General features: G+C 34.9%; 1 long non-coding RNA gene across 2 annotated transcripts; it reads left to right on the forward strand.

Moving 5' to 3' along the window:
• Positions 1–330: 330 nt before the first annotated feature.
• LOC135200309 (uncharacterized) lies at positions 331–7,781 on the forward strand. 2 transcript variants are annotated; one of them, XR_010311257.1, is made up of 4 exons: positions 331–857; positions 4,904–4,991; positions 5,246–5,323; positions 5,505–7,781. It is a non-coding gene; the product is annotated as an uncharacterized LOC135200309 (long non-coding RNA). The 2 variants fall into 2 exon arrangements; XR_010311256.1 differs by having other exon boundaries at positions 5,246–7,781.
• Positions 7,782–7,787: the final 6 nt, after the last annotated feature.

Raw genomic sequence — 7,787 nt, forward strand, 5'->3', positions numbered from 1 at the left:
GATTATTATAAGGACTAACGTGTTCCAGGAAAGTGATGAAATCTCAAATAGGACCTATACATCGACTCTGAAACTCTGAATAAAATTAAATTATATCTAAATCCAATATTTAAAATTATTCTCATTTAAAAGGGTATCCTTAAAATATACGTTTATGCATCTGAATTATACGCCTCCCTTATTTGATGTCGCCTATACTATAGGTATTTTTAAAAATGCACATAATCTTTAACATTTTTGAAAACCACCCATTACCGAAATAACCCATGAAATTTGACAAGTTACTATTTTAAGTAATTCATATCACTTAGACAGAACAATGTTCCGAAATATACATACCGAAATTCTAGGAAATTCACTTATCATCTAGAAAAACTACTCATACATTTTAAAAAAAAAAAAAAAAAACATTATAAAGTATTGATTGATGCAAAAATGTACCATGGCGTCACAACAAGGTCATCGACGCCGTTATAAAGTAGGTATCTGTTATTATAATCTAGAGTTGATGTTATTTCGTAATTCAGTAAATTGCCATAAACTTTCGATTAAATCCGTATTACCTGTGCAAATATATTTTCTTTTATGGTGTCAGACGTGATTCAGTACCATTCTTAGGTTATCCATAGAGATGATGATTACTAAAAATTTATCAGCTGTAAAAAGAAAGATCAAAGGTGACTACTAGTTTCCAAAACATATGACAGATGGCACCACTTGCCTTCCGGGAAAAGTTGAAGTGTAGAGTTCCTGTTTCCTTGTTTTAGTTTAGAAGGCAAAAGGTTTCCACTGAAAAGTATTTAGCAAATTAGCAGTTTGACTTCCGAATTGTGAGGAGCAATGCTGGTGCCTAATAAGTGAGTTTTTTTGTTCGTGAGTTTGAATGTTTTTAATTTTTGTAAACTGTTTGGTTAGCAAGTGTTTGATGAAAGTTGATTTGGGAGGGTTAAAAATATAATATACGGTGCTGTCTAATGTGAAATGGATATTTTTAATCACAAAAATGTTGAGTTCATCTATGAATACTGGTTTATGGCCAAGTATCAGAGGTTCAAGGTCAAAGAAGATGTTTTGCCCGGGCCACATCTCAAGAGGTGATCCATGTTAGTTTTTTCTGTAATGTTGGAATTTTATTATGTATTACCTACCCAAATTCCAGTGTCTTTGTTTTGTGTGTGTGCGCGCGCGCGCGCGTCTCAAGAGCTTTTATTAAGTTATCTAACCTTGATGTGAAGCAAAATTTAATTTTTCTTCCTGTTTCATAGTAAGCTCAAAAGTGTTGGCATAAATTATCGTCCGAAAGCCATTGGTATTATTTGTTTGGACAGGTTTCGAGTGTAAACCAATTACCGCGCTTCACGTCTTGATGTTTTCTCAATTTTGTTACAAAGATAGGCAAAATAGTTATGGCGCTAGCGTACTTAACGAAGTTTTTAATGACCTTGAGATAGCTAATATTGATAGTGATAATTGTCAAAGGCAGATTTTGCAGTTCAGTGGCTATTGTACCTTGAAACTGGTGATGCAAGATCGTAATTTTTTAAGGTGTGGATATCTCGGCCAGCAAAGCTACCGACGACCAGTGTTGTTAACCTTGATGTATGGGTCTGTTTTCGAACTCACTATCGATCCATGAGACTGGCGCCTCATTAATTCGTTAAGTGTATAATATTCTAGATTAAATTTCGCCAGAAATTTTCTTCCCTTGGCCGATAAAACCATCCTGTTGAGAATACAGAAGTATCCAAGAATTATAGAACTCGCCACTCATGACCTTTTGCAAGATTTAAGTCTGTTTTCCCATGTGACAATGAAGCCCGAAGAAATTTATGGGTAAACAAGGGTGGTCTTGTTTGACTGCAATTAGGCGTTTGTGTAATTTTATGGTTATAAATATTAATTATATATAATTTTTACTGGAGCTAGTTAATATGGTATTTCTATATCAGCATTCCTCGTCGTTCGTCCCCGCGAATACGAAAGCCACCAGGAATTGGGGCGTCAAATGTATTTCGCCGTGTTTAGTACAAGCCCCTGGGGGTTAATTACAGTCGTCCGAATAAATTTTACTTAAAATTCTTGTTAAAGAGTTAAAACTGCATAGAAAAATCGCTACTGCCATAGTCTAGGCAGCCTCGGAATAGTAATATAGATCTACTGTTAACTTGTGACATTGTGACATTCCTCGGCGGAATTGGCCTGTCAATTGTCTGTCAAATGTCTGTAACTATCTCATTGCAACTTTTTCAACATTTCAGCATTACTACTCTGTTATGCATTTTTTTCATTTAACCGGTGGTTCAGCCATTTCTGTACGTCCATTTGTCTGTTTGTTAGGATATAGCTGGGTAACACGTTTCTTGGGATAGTTGGGAATCTTAAGTTATGGAAAAGTAACGATGCACTTAGACTGTACTAATCAGATACGGAGAGGATTAACATGAACAGTAGTTGACTTACCTCTGCAGTTAAGGGTTTTTTTCATCGATGATTGAACATGTGGTGGTACCTCATTGCTCTGGGCAATTTTGTTCGCAAAATTATAACACTGGTGGACGTAGAGTTTGGGGATAATTGATGTATCTAGAGTATAAGTGTCGGATGTTGGGGAAACACTTGCAAGACTACTCTGAATTATTTTCTACTAAACTCTAATAGCTTCCTTGTGTTGCATTAGTAAGGTTACAGGCTTAGGAATAACTTTGACACATGAAATTTGTGCGTGTGTGTTATGGACATAAATCTCTGAAAAGTATGTCCACTCACTACTTTGACCATTTAAAATTTTCAAATTTTTTCTGTAAAGGATTTCTTCATGTAATATATGATAAGGAATTCAGTAAATTTGTGTTTTAGAGGATGAAGATTTTTGTACGGATCTGTTGCCAATAGTTTGAGGTGAATCCCAAAAGTCACGGCGTAAAATTAAAGACCAATGTAGATAGTACTATACCTGAATGGTTTCATTGCCTTCGTTTGGACTTCGGCGTTTTCTTGTTAAAAGAAATATGCAGGATGTAATTAAATTCAATGTTTAAAAGTGAGAACCTGGCTTAAAGTTAATGTGCCAAGGCAGTTATGCTTCCATTCCAATGAGTTTAATCCGCGTTTTCAGGTGGCTATTTTAAGTTAAAGAAGTTTGCAGTCATCATTTTGACATTATACCTAAATTTTAAGTTAGAATGGATATTTGGAAACATATGGGACCACAATATTTGAAACTGGAAACTGTAAAGTTTGAGTTTGCCGCTTGTTGGTGGGCTATATATATATAGCATAAAAACCAGTTTTAAATTATTTGGGAAGTCCTAAATATTTTCATGCGATAGTCATTGTCAGGTTTTGTTGATGGCAATGTTTAACTGCTACTCTTTGGTTTAATTGTGCTTGTTTGTAACTTAAATCATTCTCGGTGTTTTATTCTTGGAGAAACGTTGGTCTCTAATGTTCGCCAATGCTTTCAAAAGTTTGGGTCTGTGTTTTGCCCAATTTGTTGTTCACCATTTGAACGTGTGATTAGTCGGAATTTTTCATATTTCATTTTATACAGCACATTCTGTATTATTCGAATGGCTTTGCTGTCATTCGCTGGCACCTTCAATAGCTTGATAGATTTGAGTGCGAATCGAAATATTGTCAGGATCCGCCCCGATTTAAAATGTTCACCAATATCTCAGACTAAACCTGGGTCTAAATAAGGGATCTTCTAAAACCGTCAAACCTGATTCTTGCATCCCGTAATAGTGCAACATCGTGCATCCATCGTGCTTACCATGTTTAATATTCCAAATCGGACCAAACTGAACTTGGAATAGGCATATTTTCCGAGAAATTATGTTCGTCTGCTAGTTTTCATGCTAGAAAGGAAGACGCTTAATTAAGTGTAAACTTTGGGCTGGTCGTACCCTTTCATGTATTTTTTTATATACGTAAAGGTTTTCAAAGCTAAAATACCCTTGCCGACTTAATTGTTTATTATGGCCGTAATTTTGATCAAGAGATTGAAACCTTTATTTTTTAAATTATGTAATCGAAACTGAAAGGACTTGGGACTGCCGATGTCATAGGGAAGAGAAAGTTATTAAGGTTGATTAGGAACCCACGTATATTAGGTCAGAGTAGTTTAGCTACACTGCCTCATAGTTTGTCCCAAGTGAGACTCGAGGTTGTACTTACTCTGATTTTCTCATTCTAAGATACAGTACTTAAGATATGTCACGATTAATACAGAATTTTTGTTTACTATTTGGTGAAGATACCATACAGTCAACACTTGTACTCTGTTAACCAGAAGTAAATTCATTTCAAAGTAGTTTTATTTCCCAAAATTGAGACCGTCGTACAGTGGTTTGCATATTATTGATAAAGAAAGGTTTTGTGTTCATAATCCAATACAAGTGACGTGTAGATATTAACAGAGCAAACTTTAAGGCAGTGAAATTTCGCGAGCACGTTGTTCGATGGCTGGCTTTTGCCAGGATCCTGCGTAGACTCGCTGTCAATATAGACGGAAATTTTCAGAGTAGAATTGAATAAACATTCCTCGACATTGGAATATGTCTAAACGTTTCATGTTAAGTTGAAAGCTTGTTAATTGAACCAATCGCTTATTTCAAGAAGGGGGTGAACTGGAAGGCCGTAATGGGGAAACAAAACACAACTCATGGAAGAAGAATTTAATAATACCAAAATGTTGTCACTGGTATTTTAACCCTTCATATTACATAAAATCAATTTAATGGGCCATTGCTTAATCCAGTATAATACATAAATGTTAAATTTTGGTGATTTGCCTTTTTTAATATATTGCATCAAGTTGAATATATAGTAATTTATTAACTGAACCCTTTTTCTATTTGAAATAAAATGTTGGCTGAAAAAAAAAACTGCACAAATCTCGCAGCGCTGAGAACTGATATGCTCTGAATCGTTCTGTGAAGGACTGAAGTGATAATCATCAACTACTGCTGTTTTCCATTAAACAAAAATACGTAAGTAAAATCCTTTGCCTTTATTATATTTGTTCGAATGTAGTCTTGTTTTAATTAGCAACATCCATTCTATATGAACTGGAGTTAGTACTTTATTTGATTAGTTTTGAATTGGTCGAATCTGAGTACCAAAATTATCAACGTGATTTATCAAAACAATTTTACTGAAATCTATCATGATTTGGCAGTTGTACAATCATTTTCAAGGCATCTTACATTCTAAAAGGCATGTTTTTATAATTTGGAATTATAAGAGCTTGAAGTCCAGACCTCTTCAGAAAAAGAGCCCGAGACTCGACGCTCTTTGGGACAAAGAACTGCAAATCAATTAGGTATGCCTTTGTGTTTTTATAGTTTTAAGTAGTTTATTGAAATTAATTCTGTTCACTGTCATGGAGACTTTTGCTCTGCAAAATCTAACCGCTCTTCAGATATGTTTTATGTCTTGTGTAGTAGCTAGCGCACCCACTGAGTTCGTGAAAGTGATTCTAACCATTTATGGCCCATCGTCAGCTTCTTGTGGATGCGGAGATTTGGAAATAGTCAAAAGGAGGTTGGAGGATGAAGTTAATGGCCCTAACATAATTATGAGCCGTTCGGCATCGTTGCAAGGTTGCGTCGGTCTTGATTTGCAAAGTGCGTAAGTTTAATTGTAGGGCTCTGATATCTGAGAATACAATGCTTTGGTTATTAAACTACAGTGTTTGAGATTTGGAAGGAGTATATGCTGAAGTTCTAAGCACAATCTTTTGCTTGTTCTATTTAGTTTTCAAATATTGGATATTTTCTATATATTTTGCAAAGGCTGTGTCTCCTATGTATTGCTCCCTTGTAGCTACAGTTTTCATTATTCAACCAGTCCCTCAGTTTCATGAAATACGTTTTAGTCACTTTTTGTCAGTATTTCCTAACCATTTTATTACTCTGGACTTTGTCTTGCTTCAAGGCATCACTGATTTGGCGAGTGTCTAAATAGAGAGGTGGTGTTGGCTAAATATGCTGCTTGCGTTGGAAAGTGATCACTGCAGAGTTAAGTTATTACGGAAGACCACTTATTCTCAAAGATCGCCAATCCTATCATGAGATCTACTTGAGGTTGTTCTCGTTTTAGTCTGGTTAATGTCTTTTAATGGTGTTATAAACTGTGCGCCTTTGTGGTTTTTTGTGGGTTGGTCTTGGGTAGTGTATTAAATTAGTGTTTGGTAGGTGGGTTTTGTACCCTGGCAAAATAGCAGTGACATTTCTCTGCAGTATTAGTGCAATAACTATTGAACTCTATCCTTTTTGGCTGCCAAGATGCCTGCTATTGTTGCAAAGATGCTGAACATTCCAGCGGCCTAATGACTATTCATTATAGGTCTGATATGATATATAAAGTAATATTTTAACCATAAACACCATAATGACATTTATTGTCTCTTAACCCTAAAAGTAACCCTTCCGACGAAAAAACTACAGTATCAGGGATAGGTAAATTATCTACATAATCTTTTAAGGAAAGTGGTATTCTGTACTCGTATGTATTAAGAGAATAAACAGTGCCGGTTGGTTCTGCAACGAAGGCAATTTTATTTCTTTAATACCATTAATACATTGTTTGAGCCCTTGCTTAGTGTTATTACTAAATACAAAACTTGCACATTGTTTCTTTTGGAGAGGATGATCAAGGTCTTCCACTCAAGATTTGCGACATCCTTTGATAGCCAATATCCTTTATGCCACGAGCGCAGCATTGGTTATATTACCATAAATATCGTAGTTTTGCGCTTCTTTATTTTTTACTGAATTTGTCTTTCCTATTAGCGAAGCTTTGATTTTGCCGTCAGTAAGTTATTATAAATTTGTTTTGAGTAGTTTTTATATTGGAGACCAATTTTGGGGTTATTTTTAGCAAGATGCGTTTTTGGTTGACTGACTCTACACTGTTAATTTATTTCAATTAAAAAAATATGATTGCCGAGACATGTAGACTTCGACCTTTAAGAAACTACTGCAGAGGATATGAGTAATCAAGAGTTTTCAAGAATATACAATGGTATGGAGGTTGGAAAAAGCTTGGCAAGAGACATGCATATGGTGTAAGAATTTGTATTTTTAAAGAGTGAATATAGAAGTTGGGTCTGAGTAACTTGTTTCTCAATACTTTTGGTCGCTTCCACGATAAGTATGTTAATTGAAGTAATTACATAATGGAAGAGAGGGTTTTGAGATTTAAGGGTTTCATGAACAAATCTACAAATCAGATGGGTATACGGACTTTTAAATTTAATACACCAATTCTCAAAAATGACAAGTTTCCTTTAAGGACAAATCAGATGGGTGGAAAGATTAGTCATTTATTAGAATATTGTAAATTTGATAAATTTTTCTTTCCAGGGTAAATCTACAAAATCGGGTGGTTAGATTCATCCTTAGGGACGACAATTTTTCGACGAGCATCAGATTGTTTAATAAGCAGCATTCTTCCGCAACTTTGTATTCGTGAAATTTAAAGGTTTTTGTGTATAGTTTCTCGAATATATCTGAAGGTATTTAAAACTTTTGAACAAGATAAAGTATTCCAGTAATTTAAACAGTATATTCATATGATCAAATACAGTAACTTTCATTTCAGTTAACTATTTAATTGAACCTGATAACACTTGTACTTCGAAGAAATTTATCTTTACTAATGAAACTCCTGACGACTTGCCCACATGACAAGGAAGTAGCGTTAACAATGTTTGCTTAATAGCTTGCTATCAAGATTGTCTTTCGTCGTTGCTTGATAATTACCCTTTAGATTAAATCTTCCTC

Source organism: Macrobrachium nipponense, chromosome 26 (assembly GCF_015104395.2).
Source record: "Macrobrachium nipponense isolate FS-2020 chromosome 26, ASM1510439v2, whole genome shotgun sequence".
Classification (NCBI taxonomy): Eukaryota; Metazoa; Arthropoda; class Malacostraca; order Decapoda; family Palaemonidae; genus Macrobrachium; species Macrobrachium nipponense.